The sequence below is a fragment of the Cricetulus griseus genome, chromosome 5, assembly GCF_003668045.3.
Source record: "Cricetulus griseus strain 17A/GY chromosome 5, alternate assembly CriGri-PICRH-1.0, whole genome shotgun sequence".
Taxonomy (NCBI): Eukaryota; Metazoa; Chordata; class Mammalia; order Rodentia; family Cricetidae; genus Cricetulus; species Cricetulus griseus.
Genome location: NC_048598.1, coordinates 66,888,279 through 66,905,772, shown reverse-complemented (window position 1 = coordinate 66,905,772; position 17,494 = coordinate 66,888,279). Strand labels below are relative to the sequence as shown.

General features: G+C 43.4%; 1 long non-coding RNA gene across 1 annotated transcript in view; it reads left to right on the top strand.

The window, feature by feature from the left end:
- The window catches only part of LOC103159433, a 152,861-nt gene that overhangs the window by 106,074 nt on the left and 29,293 nt on the right, over window positions 1–17,494 (top strand). The window lies entirely within an intron of this gene.

Below are 17,494 nucleotides of genomic sequence, written 5' to 3'. Positions count from 1 at the left end.
AAAATGCAGAAGGGAAAGAATTTAAAAAAAAAACAAAAGAAAGCATGTTTAAAGGAGCAGACAAGGAGGGAATGTACTGCTTCTTGCACTTACACAATTTAATGAGCATCCCACCATCATCTGTACTAATAGGAAAACACTGGACGGAGGCTGTAACCTAAAATGTATAATGGAAATACTATAATAATGTGGTGTTAGGTGGGATGGCAGTGGATCCCATGGCAGGGGACAAACATGCCACCAGGCAGAAATTACATGTGAAGGAAGTTTTATTGGAAGGGAAGGGAGTGCGGGAAGGGAGAAAGGGGAGAGAGGAGGGGGGGTGAGAAAGAGAGGGGAGAGAGAGAGACAGATTTGTTTGCCTCCTCAGAGAAATGGTGGAAAGAGCGAGTGGGAGTAGGTGGAGCTTGTCTCTTAAAGGGACCTTTGCATCTGCATGCAGAGTCAGGATACTAGTAGCCTGCCTTTTGTGCAGGGGTGGGTGCTCTTTGCCAGGTCACCAAGGGTCAGGGCCAGGTGTGCCTGGATTACAATAAACACCTTTTCTTGAACTATGTCTCAGAGTATGAGGCCTAGAGAAACATTTATTCTACTAATAGATACAAAATAAGACATGCAGCCCCAGGCTTAGGAGCTCTGTACACTGAAAACAGTCTTTAAAGTACTGCAGAGCTAGCTCTGTGTTTTATAAGTCTGAGGAACTACCCAGGTTCGGATCCCCAGCACCCGTGTGGATGAACAAGCAGGAATGGTGGTGGGTGTTTGTAATCCAGTATGGTGGAGGCAGAGACAAGCAGACCTCTGAGCTTACTGGCCAGCCTCTGTAGCTGCATTGGTGAGGTTCAGGTTCAATGAGATATGTGTTAAAAAAAAAAAAAACAGGTAGAGAGGGATTGAAGAAGACACCTGTCTGCCTGTCTGTTTGTAGTCTGTATGTGCTCATACACACACACACATACACTTTAAAAATCAATTAATTAGAACATCCAATTGCTTGACAGAACTTCAGAAAATTTGATAATAGCCTAAACGCCTTTTTACTGTCAGAAACAAAGCAGCAGCATTAGAGATCCAACTCTGTAAGCATGGCCCATGAAGAAACAGGGAATTACATTTTATCAGCTGAACTTCTTTAAAAATGGTTGTGTTTTATCTGTCTGGAAATGCTTTGCATTATCTACCATCCTGGGCAACAGTAATAAATAGAATGGTGATAAACTCAGTAATTATGGATGCTGTGGGTTCCTGAAGGTTTTCGAGGCTGGAGTCCACAGGCAGCGTTATCATCAGAGGCCATCGAACCAGGTAGAGTTTCTTTTCATGATGAATTTTTGGAGGACCTTGGTTGTCTTCCTTCTCCTCAGTACACCCTTATGGGAGATGGTGTGGCATAAAGGGTAAGTGTAGTGGGCTGTGGTAGTCAGAACTCAACAGTAAGCCCCTACCTATTGGTTAGCTTTGAAGCCCCAAGCAAGCCACCAGATTGACTTAAGCAAGCCTTGGGCTTCTTTTGCCTGATATTATTTTATCCTACAATGGACACAATCCCAAGAACACATTTAGATCCTCCCAATAGTCTTGTAGCTGTGCACACTTGTATTTCCTTTTGAAATTTATGGAAGAGATAATATTTATTTAGGCCATGGGAGATTATGTCTCTGTAAAATAACATGTAAAAGCCTGACATCTAGAAGCCAGCAGTTTGTGTAGGTCTCTCTCTCTCTCTCTCTCTCTCTCTCTCTCTCTCTCTCTCTCTCTTTAATCACAGCCTGCCTGGTCCAAGCAGGGAAGGCTGCTCGTCTGTGGAATAGACTTCTGTGAGGCCCTCTCCATTGTTCTGATTGTTCTGGTAGTGTGGAGTGATATGAGCTCTACGTGAGTTCTCTGAAAAGGGCAGGGGCATTCTTCTCTGACCATGGACTGAGTGCTCACAGACAGAGAGACACCCACCCTCTTCTGCCACTTACATACAAAGCTGAAAGGAGGGGATTGCTTCTTCTTGTGGAGGGGTTGGGTGTTTGTTTTAGCCTAATGAAAAGATCACAAATTTTGAACTACCCAACTGCAGCTTATTCCCCATTGAGCACATTGATCCAGGGTTTATCTCTGTGGCCATTATAGGAGAATTGGACCCTCTTCGCAGCTTTGAGTTGGCCATGGTTCAGGGCCAGACTGAGCACACTAAATGAGCATTCTCAGAAATGGTGCTTGGTATGCAGAGGGATTGGAGACTCCAGAAGGAAAGAATTACTCACTTATTTATTAACATTTTCCCCTGGTGGGGGTTCTGCGAAGACTGCTCAGGCTGTGTGAGAGGCAAGGGGAGAGGTGAAGGGAAGGCATGAGTGAAAACATGTCTGGTGGCACAGCAGGCTTTGCCATGCCTGGCTTTTCCCTGCAGGTGTTCTTCCATTAGAGCTTATTCCAACGGTCTCTTTCCCCATCTTTCCCAGGCAGGGTTGCCATCTGGCTTTTCTCCTTGGGTGTTATTTCTTTCATGGTGGCTGTGATAAACCACATGGAGAGGACTAGGAGGAGTGGAGGGAGGGGAAAACATGATCAAAATACATTGTATGAAAAACACTTTCCAATAAAAAAATAATAAAAGAACCCTCTTCCCCCAGCAAATCAAACCAAAGCTCACCATTTTTTTCATGTCAGCAGCTTTCTACTAGCCATGAAGGCATGCGTGCCCATTCAGGTCCATGAGAAGTCCTTTTCCTCTTGTGCTTACCCCTCTCCGACACACACACACACACACACACACACACACACACACACACACCACACCTTGTATTCCAGTAGCCAAGAGTTCACCTCTGTCAGTGCCCCATCAGATCATAGCGCTGTTTCAACTGTTTTTTTCTTTCCTCTCTCCCAATAGCTCAGTAACTGGAGACCACACCTCCAACCCCAGATGTTTGGAAGACATTTCAGGTCCAAATTATAACAGTTTCCTGTCATTAGGAAACATTAAATTATACTTTCTATCACAGAAACTCAAGAAATGGCATTTCACGGTGATTTTATTATATATTAAAAAAATAAAGTACACTGACTATACTGAGTGATGGGTTTCACCATGATATTTTCATACATGTCTACCATATATTTTTCTCATACCCTAACTTTCCTCTACTGCTCCCTCTTGTCCTCCAACTAGTCTCGTCTCAAATATTGCCATTTTTACTTTCCTCTCATATATACATTTTACGCATACATACATATACGATATGTATTGCATATATGATATGCAATCCAAACTTGAATAGAGGGGAAATATGATCTCTTTCTCTCTCCTCCCTCCCCTCCTCTGTCTCTTGAGACAGCATCTCATATAATTCAGGCTGGCCTCAATCTTACTTAGCTGAAGATACCCTAGAATTCTTCCTGCCTCTACCTCCCCAGTGCTGAGAAGATGGGTGACTGAACCTGGCTTATTAGAGCTGACCCCAGGCTCTAACCCTAAAATTCTGGAAATAACAGATCCATAGCAACCCAGACCCATACCAACCTGGTTTTGTGCCATCCCAGATCTAGCCTGTGATCTCAGGGCTCCCTATGATGCCAGGGTTGTTAGCTGCCTGCTCCCTCCCTGGGAGGTCCCTCTGGTTCTGCCAGCACACTTCAAGGATCAGGAACTTAGAATCTGAGCACAAAGGAAGAAGCACAGGCCAGAAGGCTATGGAGTGTCATGTGCCAACAGATCAAGTCCCTTCCAGAGATCTGCCTGTTGAATGGATAGTGCTGTCTTTTGTAGAAGTGCTGGGGCTGTGAGAGTGCAACCTCTGCATCTGACTGATGACACTAAACACTGAACTCAGGCTTCGCCATTTTTTTTATTTAGATTAGAAACAAGCTTATTTCACACATCAATCCCAGTTCCCTCTGCTTCCCATTCTCCCATATCCCCCACCAACCCCCCATCCCATCCCCCTTCTGCTCCCCAGGGAGGGTGAGGCCTTCCATGGGGGAAATCATCAAAGTCTGTTACATTATTTGGGGCAGGGCCTAGGCCCTCCCCTATGTATCTAGGCTGAGAGAGTATCTCTCTGTGGGGAATGGGCTCCCAAAGCCCATTCATACACTAGGGATAAATACTGATCCATTACCAGAGGTCCCATAGACTGCCCAGGCCTCCTAACTGACACCCACATTCAGGGGGCCTGGTTCGGTCCTATGCTGGTTTCCCAGTTGTCAGTCTGGGGACGATGAGCTCCCCTTTGTTCATGTCAGCTATTTCTGTGGGTTTCCTCAACCTGGTCTTGACCCCTTTGCTCATCAACTGTAGACCCCCTCTCTACAATTGGATTCCAGGAGTTTGTAAGCTCAGTCTCTTAATATTTATTTATTTAGTACACTTATTAATAGTTTGAGAATTTCAAACATTGCATTTTGGTCAAATCTACCCTCAACTTCTTCTTAATTTGTCCTGGATCCCTTCCTCTCCCCTCTTCTCCCAACTTCATGATCTCAGTTTGTTTGTTTTTTGTTTGTTTGTTTTGTTTTATTTGTTTATTTAAAAACCTACTGACTTCAATTTGTGCTGTTCCTATGATCTTGAATGTGGGGGCCATCCACTGGAGTGGGGTCAAACTACCAGGAACCTTTAAAGACAATAGATTCTTCCTCTCCAAGAAGCCATCAACTCCATAACTTCCCAGTTAGGGGTCAGGTTCATGCACATCTTCCCACTCCAGGCTAGAATGTGGACCGGCTTGATCTTGTGTAGGCAATGACAGCTCTTGAGAGTCAGTGAGTGCAGTGGCCCTGTCATGTCCAGAAGACACTGTTTTGTTCTGATCCTTCTAAGCCTCTGGCTCTTATAGTATCTCCACCCTCTCTTCCACAATGTTCCCTGAGCTCTGAAGACAGACTGTGCTATAAATGCCCCATTTATGGCCTAGCACTCCATAGTCACTTATTCTCTGCATTTAGACTAGTTGTGAGCTTCTGTGTTAACCACTGCTCAGTGTACATAGAATCTTCTCTGCTGGGTTCTGAGAACTGTACTAGTCTATGGCTGTAGAGATACGGATTTAAAGGGAAGCTTGATACTATGCCTAATTATCAGAATAATAGTAATAGGTTCACCTTTGGGACTCGTAAGCTCTCTAACCATGTGGTCTTGGTCGGATTTACAGTACCGTGCATGTGTTTCCTTCAGTGAGCAGAACTTAAATCCAATCAGGAAGTGGTTGGTTACTTTATAGCATTTGTGCCACTATTGCACCCATGGACATACCTTGCCACTTCAGTCATTATTGCAGTCTACAGGGTTTACAATTGGGGAAGACTATTTTTCTTTTTGCCCCTAGCACCTTCAGTACTATGAGAGCTAGACATCTGTGAGGAAGCTTCCTTCTCAGTACTGACTTGATTTTCTATGTCCTATGACCAGTGTATGTAGAGTCTTCAGCTAGAGGGTTTTAACCATTAAGTTCTGGTGAACAACTGAAAGCTATGGTTACAGCCTCTATATTGTTTTGGGGTCCTCCAGGACACCTCTAACTAACAACCTGGGACTTATATTTGACAACTTACAGTTTCTGAGATGAACATAATCCTCCATAGGGTGACTCCAAGTAAACTGTTTTATATGAATCAATGAAAGAAAAATATATAAAACTTATATTTCCATATAGCTTTTGAAAACACCCTTTTTTCAATTTTATTTAATTTTTTTATTATTTTTAATTACTCATAATTACATATCCATCCCCCCATTCCCTTGCCCTCCCCTCCTCCAATGTTTCCCCCCCAACCCCCCCAGCTTCCCCCAAGACTCCTCTCCAAGGATAGTGAGACCCTCTACCAAGGACCTTCAAAGTCTGTCATATTGTTTGGGGGAGGGTCTAGACCCTCCTTGCTGTGTCTGGGCTGCAATAGTATCCCTCCATAGGGAATGGGCTCCCAAAGTCCATTTGTGCTCTAGGGATAAAGACTGGCTCCACTGTCAGAGGAGCCATAGCCTGTATAGGGCTCCTAGCTGGTACCCATATTCAGAGGGTTTGCTTTGGTCCAATGCTGTTTCCCCAGCTTTATGACTAGGGTCTCCATGCTATCAGTAGGTCAGGTCCACTGTTTCTGCAGGTCTCTCCAGCCCTGTCTTGGCTCCTTTGCTCATCCCTCCTCCTTCTCCACAACTGAATTACAGTAGTATGGTTCAGTGCTTAGCTATGGGTGTCTGTTTCTGCTTCGAACAGCAACTGGATGAAGACTCTCTTTCCTCTCCCTGTCCCCGGGCTCCAATTTGATCAGGTGTTCTTGTCCCCATCCCCTTCTTTGAGGGACTATGCCATCTTCTCTTGGGGTCCTCCTCGTTTCCTAGCTCCACTGGCAGATGAAAACACCCTTAATGTTAGTTATTCCTCCCCCAACCTTTTCCTCACCACTACTTCCATCTCTCTCCCCACTTTACCCTTCCTCCTCCTCCTCCTCCTCCTCATTATTCCCCTTTGCCTTCATATAGTCTGTGTTCTACTATGTCTCTTCTGCATCAAGATCTTTCTTCCCTTTCCTCACCAATGTTTCCTGGATTCTTTGGGTACTGCAAATTAAGCACAAGTCTAAAGTTTCATTCAAAGATCCACATATGAGATAGAACACATGACTTTTATCTTTCTGGGTCTAGGTTACCTCACTCAGTGTAATATTTTCCAGCAAAATTTTTAGGGAGTGGTACTACTTGAGAAGGATTAGGAGGTGTGGCCTTGTTGGAGAAGGTATGTCACTGGGGGTAGGTTTTCAGGTTTCAAAAGCCCAAGCCAGGTCTAGTGTCTTCTGCAGCACTACACATGTCACTATGCTCCTCACTATGATGATAATGGGCCAAACCTCTGAAACTGTAAGCAGACCTCTAATTAAATGTTTTCTTTTATAAGAATTGCCATGGTCATTGTGTCTCATAATAGCAATAGAACAATGATAAAGGCAATGGCATATCTGGGGCATATGGTGGACCTATTTCTAATTTTCTGAGAAACCACCACAGTGATTTTGACAGTGGCTGCATCAATTTGCACTCCCATCAATAGTTGTGGTGATATATTATTTATGATTCATTAAAACTTTCCTGAGGATTCAGAAGGCAAAGTCAGCCACAGCTGTAGAAGCCAGGCACAAACCTTTAATCCCAGGAGTCAGGATTAAGAGGTAGATGTATCTCTTGTGAGTCCAAGGCCACCCAAATCTACACAAGATCGATCCAGTCCTAAAGAGAAACAGCTCACACAAAGATGATCTCAGCACCTGGGATCATATGCCTTCAATCCCAGCACTAGGGAGGTATATAAGTGACATACTTTCTCCAATAAGACCACACCTACTCAACAAAGTCACACTTCCTAATAGTGCCACTTCCTGTGAGCTTTTAATACATACAGCATGGGGAGAAGGAGTTAGCTAGTCTTGGTCAGAGATCTCTGTAGGGGAACAGTCTCAGGCTGTGAAAATAGAAAGAAGCTGAAGTTGATGCTGTCTGTACATTCCATCAACGTTTGCACACAGATCAGAGAAAGGCGTTGCCAATTCCTGTGGGTCTCAGGTATCTGGAGTCTTCTAAAAAATATACATTCACTCAGGCCTTCGTCACTCCTTATGCAATCACTCAGGATTTCCTTTTCTCCTCACATGTGTGTGGGTATGTGCCTACCAATTTGCAGGTGCCAGTAGAGGGCAATGGATCCCCTTAAGCTAGAGATGCAGGTAGCTGTGAGCTGCATGTCATGGGTGCTAGGAACTGAACTTGGGTCCTCTGCAAGAGCAGCAAGAGCACTTAACCACTGAGACATTTCTCCAGCCTCTCCCCCTCCCCCCTTCCGTGGGGGGGCCGCACTTGAGATGCAAACTATATTAAGAAGTTCTTAGTGGAAGAAAGAGAAACTGCCTGTCTACTCTATACTCTCCAAACTGAAGGCGTCTTCTTTCTTCAACAAAACAAGGTCTTGATTTTATCACAATTTTTTTCCAAATAAATATTAGGAAACCAATCCCCTGACTTAGTTATAAAATTTATATTCTTCCATGTGGTTATTTGAATACTTTTCTAAGACTTGTGACTTGTGCTGTTGGACACTTAAAAAGTAATTAGTGACAGGGTTAAGGTCTGTGGATCACCCTACCAAGCAAAGATCACCACTCACATAAGCAATCAGCAATAGCATTGTTTATTCCAGCATACTGGGGTTTGCCAGCCAGGCAACAAAATGGCTGTGAACCAGGGTGGAGCTGTTAGGTGCCTTTTATAGGCAGCTAGGAGGGCGATTAGGTCATCCTGAACCTGATTGGCTGGGGCTCCTTTCCTGCTTTAACAGAGAATAGAAGCCAAAACTGAAACTGAAGCAGAGACCTAACAGCTTACCGAAACTGAAACTACACTGGAACTCAGGCCTAGTGGGCTGAGGCCAGGAGAACACTAGTCATGGTGCTACTGTGACAAACTGGGAGCCAGGGCTGGGCCATGCCAAAGGCCAGGGCAGAGGGAAGCAGGAGCAGACGACTAGGGTCAGGCCCTAGGCATTGCTACACTTGCTCAGGGTACCGTACTTCATCGCAGCCTGATGCCAACTTCCTGTTTCTTCCCTACTGACATCTGGTGGCACCTGCTGAGGCGTGGTCAGAGAGACCTGTAACTGTGCTGGAACACAAGCCAGGAAGGGTACAAGTCAGGCAGCTGTAGAGATCCCTATCAGGATGCCTAAGTGATGATGAAGCAGATAACATTGTACTGGTGTTATGTAGCAATAACCTCCGAATTCAAACTTCTATCCTTGAAGGAAGGTCCTTAAACTCTGGAAGTCCTAATGGAAGGTTCCTTAGGGCTCAGGAAGTAAAGAATTTATAAGTCTCAGGAAGTCCCTGAAACTTACCCAGTGCACAACGCCCCTTGCTTTGGGGACAGAGTTCAGTCAAGTTGTCTGGAAGAAATTCTCCGACCCTTTGATTTGTGTATAAATCATGCAGAGAGCTCCAGGGTTCTAATTTTTGTGATTTGTTACATATCTTATGTGGCCTTTTTGTGATACATTTCCTTTTGAGTTGTTCCTGATTATGTAAATCATCCCTCACCTCTTCTCCTGTAACTTCAATAAATTCATTGTTTCTTCAAATCAGACTTTTGTGGTGTCATTTCTTTGGTCTGTTGTCTGTGGGGTAAACAGAGGTTTGCATTGCATCTTCCCAAGAATCGTGTTAGCTAAAATAAATTATCTTTGACTAAGGTGAATTGTGTAGCTTATCTCCTGTGGAGACAGATAATTGAGAATTAGTTGCAGAGGTATTTAATCTAAGAAGCAGATTTAAAGTTTGCATGTATGTGTCCTCAAATAGGAAATGAGCCTTTCATGGAACTGACAAATGGGTTCTTACACACCCAAACCTGTGAAAACCAACCAAAAACTTTCATCAAAGTTTCCAAATTCTAGTTTGTCATATGTATTATTATATGTTATTACTAATATTCTGAATTAGTACCCTATAAAAGCAACTGGAGGAAAGAAAGGCTTATCTTGGCTCACAGTTTGAGGCCATACAGTCTATCATGACAGTGAAGACAAGGCGGCAGGAGAGGGAGGCAGCTGGTCACATGGCATCCACAGTCAAGAAGCAGCTAGAGATGGGTGCTGGTGCTCAACTCACTCTCTACTTTTTATTCAGAGCAGGACTCCAGCCCATGGGATGGTGCTGGCCACATTTAAGGTGGGTCTTCCTATCTCAGTTAACTCAATCTAGATAATCAGTGGCAGGCATGCCCAGAGACTTGCCTTCACGCTCATTCTTGGTTTCAGAGAAGATGGTAAACAATCAGAACTGTCATACAAACCTTCTCTACTAATACTGATATTAACTCTTGAGATAATAAGTGCTGCCCTCTTCCTTTTAGAACAAATTATTTGTGCTTCACCCTTTTGCTTTTAAGTTTTTTCTCTTGCCTTAACCTCTTCTTCCTTGGATATGCCCATAGTCCTATAAAATGCACATTCCTGATTACAATCCTCTAACGCTCTATAATAAATTCTGGGTTATTTGGAAAAGCCTGTTTGTGTTTACTCTTTAAGTTGGTACAAAACCAGGAGTACCTTGACCTCCAGCTGAGTGGGGGAATAGTCATCTGCAATGATCAGTTTTAATTGTCAACTTGACACAACCTAGAATCACCTGAGAAGAGTGACTCCATGGGAGATTATCTACATTAGGTCAGCCTGTGGACTAGTGTTTGAGGGATTGACTTAATTAAGTTAACTGATATGGGTAGACCCAGCCCCCTGTCAACAGCACTATTTACTAAGCAGCATGTCCTGGAATGTGTAAGAGTTGAGAAATCAAGCAAGGAATGAGCATGTGTGTATTTATTTCTCTTTGCTCCTGAATGTGGGTATGATTTAGCTGATTGTTTCTGATCAATGCCTTGGTTTTCCTACTATGGTGGACTGTAACCTGGACTTGTATGCAGAAATAAACCTTTTCTCCCATAATTTGCATTTTGTTAGAGTAGTCTATCTCAGAAACAGGAATGAAACTACAATACCATCCACGTTGGTTTAATTGATGGATTGTAGTGATTGATGGCTTGCTATCTTGCAGTGAACAACTTTTCCTCTTGGAAAAATGCCAGAGACCACACTTCATGGTCAAATACTGCAAAGTTGGACTCTCCTGCGACTCTGGGTCTCTAGGTTCATAATTTATATGTCTCTTCCAAATATCTGTTTGGTTGTCTGGCTTCACTATCAGGAATGACTGTTGGGGAAATTGTGACTCTTGTAGTGATAGAGCTCAGTAATCCCCTTCTGTTCTTTCATTAACTATTTTATTTTATTCTATTATATTTGTATGAATATGAGTATGTTCATGCTGATGTGAGGGTTAGGGGACAACGTTAGTTGTCATTCTTTAAGCCCTTCCCTTTGTGTTTTGAGATGGTCTCTTATTGGCCTGGAATTTGCCAAGTAGGTTAGGTAAGCTGACCAGTGTATCTAGAAACTCACCTTTCTCTGCCTCATCAGTGATGAGATTACAAACACTTGCTACTACCACTGGATTTATTTACTCATTAATTGAATCATTTATTCCATTGTTTACTTCTCTTACTGAATTACTATATTATTTTTGGGAGGCACAGGGGATACACACATGAAAACTTCCCTTTATCCCCCAAGAGGATGACAGTGGATAGGGCAAACAGTGGCCATTGCATCTGGTGCTGTAGTGGAGAGGGGCATGTGACCATCACAGAGTGTAAGAAAGATAGATCAGGGATACAAAGGTCAGCAGAGGCCTTCCTAGAGGAGATATCACAGAGTGTAAGATAGACCAGGGATAGAAAGGTCAGCAAAGGCCTTCCTAGAGGAGATAGCACCTGCTGAGGAAAAGGGTTAGCTAGATAAAGAGGGCTTGGGAAGATGAGGCTGAATGATGTAGTGGAAAGAGCAGACAGGAAGGTGGGACCAGAGAACGTGGATGTGTGGTGTTCTGAGAGAGGAGAGAGAGAAGAGAGAGAGAGAGAGAGAGAGAGAGAGAGAGAGAGAGAGAGAGAGAGAGAGAGAGAGAGAGAGAAGGCCTTGATGCTAGGTGTCTTCACATATTTCACCTTACTTTCTGAAACAAGGTCTCTCACTAAACTTGGATTCATCTACAGTTGCTGGCCTACGACCTGTGAGCCCCATGAATCTTCTTGTCTTGCTTTCCCCAGAGCTGGGGCTACAAAAACATGCAAACATGTTTTATAAAACATGCATTATACCTGACTTTTATTATTTATTTATTTATTTATTTATTTATTTATTTATTTGCTTTTCTATTACATGGTTCTGGGGGATTGAACTCATGTCTTCATGCCTGCAAGGCAAGTTACTTTCCTGACTGAGCAGTCTGCCCAGAAATCATGAGGGACTTTTATGGACAGCAGTGGCATAACGTCTCAGAGAGAACATTCTGTTCTATGGAAGAGGAATGACTTGTCAAGGGACAAGCCTTTGTCTTGGCTATGGTAACTGTCCATGCTAATCTTGTAGAAAGTCATTGTGTCCATTATACTGGGACACTAATGACTTTACATGAACCTAAGAGCAAAATTTTATTTGGCTATTTCCTCCAAAAATGAGAACCGAGAAAGTAGAAGACAGCTCGAGGATTGTGATGGACCTTTGAGATGTACTGCTTAGATGAACATCCATTTAGTGAGCTTGAGATCTGTGGCATCTCATTCTTATAACTCTCAGATGCTGAGAGCCATGGTAATCACTCAGATTCCTTTCCATCCATTTGTGTAAATAACAGCAAGGGCCTTTCTTGAAGATCATAAAGAATGAAAAAAATAGCTGCTTTCCAATGCTTTGGGAACCTGATAGGAACTGGTCCTGAAAAGGTAGGAAATGAAGGCTGCTTCCCATTCATTTCCTGTCTTTGGCTCTGAAGCCATTAAAATGTAAATCAAACTTTGAAACACACAGTGAAACAGAAATGAGAAAACATAGGACAAAGAGTGCTCAAGAAAAAAGAAAAAACAGAAACAACTAATAGTTTTAGGAGGGATGAGAGGTAAGGGTGGGGGTATTTCCCCCAGGAAACAATATTGCTTTAATCAAAAAGAAGAAAATATGAATTCTCTGGTTTCTGATGTCCTGGGGCTGAGTTTAATTAAGGCAAGAAATGGCATCAAGAAATGATAAATACAGCCGAGGCCAGATCTGTGAGACGTTGCCCTGGGGAACCGAGAGGCGCTCAGGACTGGTAATCATCATTACATGAGGGATGAGGCACGTCAAGGAGGGAGGATGTCATGCGGATAGTATAATGAAGCACCAGATTGGGGGGGGGGAGTGAAATCGAAGCACCTTTTAGAGTACCAGAGTGAAGATGCAGGGAGCATGCTTGAGCACAGGTTCTCTGAGGTTTGACAAAACGGATCCTCCACATCTTCCTCTTTATAAACTGGGGGATGGGGATGGAACAGGTGGTACCTGCAGGCAATGTCCTTGGCAAGAAACACTTAAAGTTCCTCTGAGGGAGATGAACTAGGACTGCCAAGTGAGGAAGTATGTAGAGAGTTAGGGTCATGTTTTGGATGATCCTAGGGCAAAGTACACATGAGTAGAAACTTAACTACAGTAGTAAGAATTCTTGCGGCAGGGTGGGGGAAGATGGCGCTGTGTTTGCTGTGCAAGTGTGAGAACTTGACTCTAGATCTATAGAACCCATGTGGAAAGCTGGGTGGGTGTGGTGCCCTGCTTGTAATTCCAGTGTGCTGAGAGGTAGAGCCTGGGTCACAGGAGTAAGCTAGCTAGCTAGCACAATGTGTGAGCTCCGGGTTCAGAGAGAGACCCTGCCTCATTAAATAAAGTGGAGAATAAGGAAAGACATCAGATTTCAACCTCTGTTCTACATACACACACACACACACACACACACACACACACACACACACACACACACACGAGAGAGAGAGAGAGAGAGAGAGAGAGAGAGATACATATACATACACAGACACAGACACACACATGCCTGCACATCCCTGCACATACATCACCCTCCCCGCCCACCTACACATAATCAAAAACAAAAAAGAGAAAAGAACATTTGGAGCAAATGGCAGGGCATAGAAGGTAGACTCATGTTATCCTTTTGGGGCTGGAAGACTTTGGGAAAGTCATAGCTTCTCTATTAGTCAACAGTGGGGCTAAACTCCATCTAGATGAATTACTAAATGAGGCACTGAAAGTCCACCGGGCACCCAGACAATGCAATATATAAAAAAATTAAAATCCAATGATGGGCTGGTGAGATGGCTCAGTGACTAAAAATGCTTGCCATAAAAAAACGTGAGGACCTGAGATCCAATCTCCATCACCCATGGGAAGTCAGGCTGTAACCCCAGCTCTGTGGGTGGCAAGAGACTGCAGCGTCTTCTGACTAGCCTCAGGTCTACTGAGAGAGCCCATCTGAGGTCTGCTGAGAGAGCCTGTCTCAAGAGAATCAGGCGGACAGTGACAGAGCAGGATACCTGACATGCTTCTCCAGCCTTTTTGGACCTGCATACACATGCATGTATATACCTCATGTATGCATGCACACAGCACACCCTGTTGTGATGACAACTATTTGCCTGAGATATTGGGACTGTCCTGGTCTCTGTCTCTCCTTTCTCTTTTGTTGTTGTTAACTTGACATAATGTAGAGTTTTCTGGGGAGACAGGACCTCCATTAGATTGCCTGTAGACATGTCTGTAGGGCATTTTCTTAATCAGTGATAGATGTGGGAGGGCCCAGCTTTTTATGAGTGGTGCCATCTTTGGGTAGGTGGTCCTGGGTTGTATATTAAAGCAGGGTGATGGAGCTTTAATGAACTTTTCTCATCTGGACTGAAAGTACTCCCTCCAAGAGCCAAAGACCACCTAACAAAAAACAAATTCCAGACACAAGAATCCCTGTCCAGACTGTCCAAGAGACTCCCCAAATAAACAGCCTATTGCTGTTGCCCTGGGTTACCACTGAGAGATGGAAGCTAAGTCCCTATTGCTAAAGAGTCAAGGCACTTCAGAAACATCCCAGAGACCCTTATCTGGAACTAACCTGAGTGCCTTCTCCCTCATGACTAGCTTTTGTGGTGCTAGAAGGCACTATGCAAACTTCCAAAAGCATATAACCCTAAGAGTACATAGTGACATGTATACCCTGGCAGCAATCAGCAGCGTTCGAATGATTTAAGACCCATTTGACAAGAGATATATCTTGCTTGGTACTGGAAACCTAGCTAACTACTCACTGATAATGAAGTCGTTATTGAAGGAGAATCTACAACTTCTAATTTAGTAAACCAACATAAACCATAACAACAGTCTATAAATACTGCCATTGTATAAATGTAGTCTTCATCCCTCACCAAGGAAAACTTCTCTTTGCAACAGATAGAGACAATTACAGAAAACTACAACCAATCAATATGCATAGGGTTAGAGCCTAGTCCCAGTAGATACATGTACAAAACACTCCCTCACCTAAGGGAAACATTTCGGAAGAGGTGGCAGGAAGATTGTAAGGCTAGACAATCAGGGATTTGCTGTGAGAAACTGCACCCATAAAATTTCACTAACATGACTGCCTAAATGTGAGTTGAATAAGGACATGCCCATGAGGCCTCAATTCTACACAAAGGTTTATAGGCAACTGAGGAAAGCTGGGAGTGAAAGAGGAGGTTTCCTTAGGGAAAAGCACACTAGTTTGTTGTCCAGTGCTAAATGGACAGCCCCCTAAACACATATACAAGCAACATGTGAACTGAACAAGTTATATTTAGGAATATATATATATATATATATATATATATATATATATATATATATATATATATGAATATATATATGCAATAACAATTTAAAAAGAGCTCATGAATTTTAAGAAGAGTGGAGAAGGGTATATGGGAGTTTTTGGATGGAGGAAAGGTAAGGAAGAAATGTAATTATATTATAGTCGAACAACAAAAAATAAAAAGATAGGGAAAAAAGTCCAACAGGGTGAGCTATGGGGAGCAAGCAAGTAAGGAGAGTTCCTCCCTGAGTTCTGCTTCAGCTCCCACCTCCAGATTCCTGCCCTGACTTCCTTCAAATATGGGAGTGGTGGTGGTCTGAATGAAAATGGCCCTCATAGACTCATAGGGATTGGCATTATTGGAGGTGTAGCCTTGTTGGAGAAAGTGTCACTGATGCTGGGTTTTGAGGTTTCAGAAACTTAAGCCTGGCCTAGTGGTTCACTGTCTCTGACTGCAGAACCAATTGTAGAACTCTCATCTCCTTCTCCAGGTCTTCCCACAAGCCACCCAGCTTTCCACCATTATTATAATCGACTAAGATGTAAGCCAGCCCCAATGAAATGTTTTCCTTTATAAGAGTAGCGATGGTCATGGTGTCTTCATAGCAATAGAAACCCTAACTAAGACAGACTGTGGTGGAAATACACCCTTTTGTCCACAAATTGCTTTTCGGCATGGTGTCTTATCACAGCAATAGAAAGAAAACTAAGACAGGGGCTATCTAATGCTCTAATTGATTAGTATAAAAGTAAAACACTTGATTGGGTATATCTGAGCCAATGTAAGTAAGGCACTGAAGCAGGCACCCATGGAGGAGTAACAACCCGAGGCTGAGAAGGAATGGAGACAGAACCAAATGAGGGGAAGCTGAGGGCAATGCTCAGGCTCCATGCAGACAGGCACCTCCATCTCTGCCTTAAGTGTCTGATGGATTTTAGAGGAAGATTTCAGGGTCCATGACAGCAAGGTGCTCAGATATTTGGCCTTCAGGGAAGAGCATTGTTAGCATAACAGCATCATGACAGTGTGGTGGGGTCCTGAAGGGGGAAGGAAGAGTCTTCGTCACATGGGTCAAAGGAATTCCTTGCTCCTACCAGTCTGCAGGGTGGGGGTGGTGGTGTTTCTACATCATGTGACTGAGTCTGCATGCTAAGAGTCACAGAGGCACTGGGCAGGGGTATCAGGAGTCAGGAAGACACTAGATGACAGCAGGGTCTGGGCTTGTCTGCAGTGATGGGGTTGGGGAAGGACTGCAGGGCCACAGTAGGCATTGTACGTTAACTGTGTCTGGAAGCATGATGTAGGGCTTTGTGGCTAGATCTCTTCAAGGCTGCAGCTTCTGGTCCATTAAAGTGTCAACTTCTGTAAGGCCTGTTACCTAACAATGAACCCACTGTCTACAACAGTGCTTGGAAAATGGCAGATACTCTTAAGAATTTGTCATGAATGGATGCAGTGTCGAGTACACCAATGGGCGTTTGTACCTGACACAAAGGAACTGGATTGGGTGAGGCAACTGTTTGAGGAAGGCAACCTCAAAGTCTTAGTGAAGTCCTCCAGTAAGCATCCTGGCTTGTCCAAGGTTTTTTTTTAATTTTTTTTATCATTTTTAAAATTTGAATTATAGACAAAATTGAATTACATGACAATCCCAGTTTCCTTCTCCCTCTTTTCCTCCCCTACCACCCCCTCAACTAAAACCCTACCTATCACATATCCTTTCTTCTAATCTACACCTGACTCAAACTTTCTGCTCTCTCATAACCTCTGCATCCTTCCTCTTCTTCCCTTCTCATTTTCGTAGCTCCCCCCTTCTTCCCATGCTCTCAATTTGCTCAGGAGATCGAGACCCTTTCCCCTTCTTCAGGGAACAAAGTTTGTCTCTTTTAGAGTCCTCCTTCTTTACTAGTTTCTCTGGCAGTGTGGATTGTAGGCTGGTAATCCTTTATTCTATGTCTAAAATCCACATATGAGTGAGTACATATCATGTTTGTCTTTTGTGATTGGGTTACCTCGCTCAGAATGGTTTCTTGGAGTTCCATCCATTTTCCTGCAAATTTCAAGATTCCATTGTTTTTTTTTTTTTTTTTTTCTGCTGAGTAGTACTCCATTGTGTAAATGTACCACATTTCCTCTATCCATTATTTGGTTGAGGGGCATCTAGGCTGCTTCTAGTTTCTGGCTGTT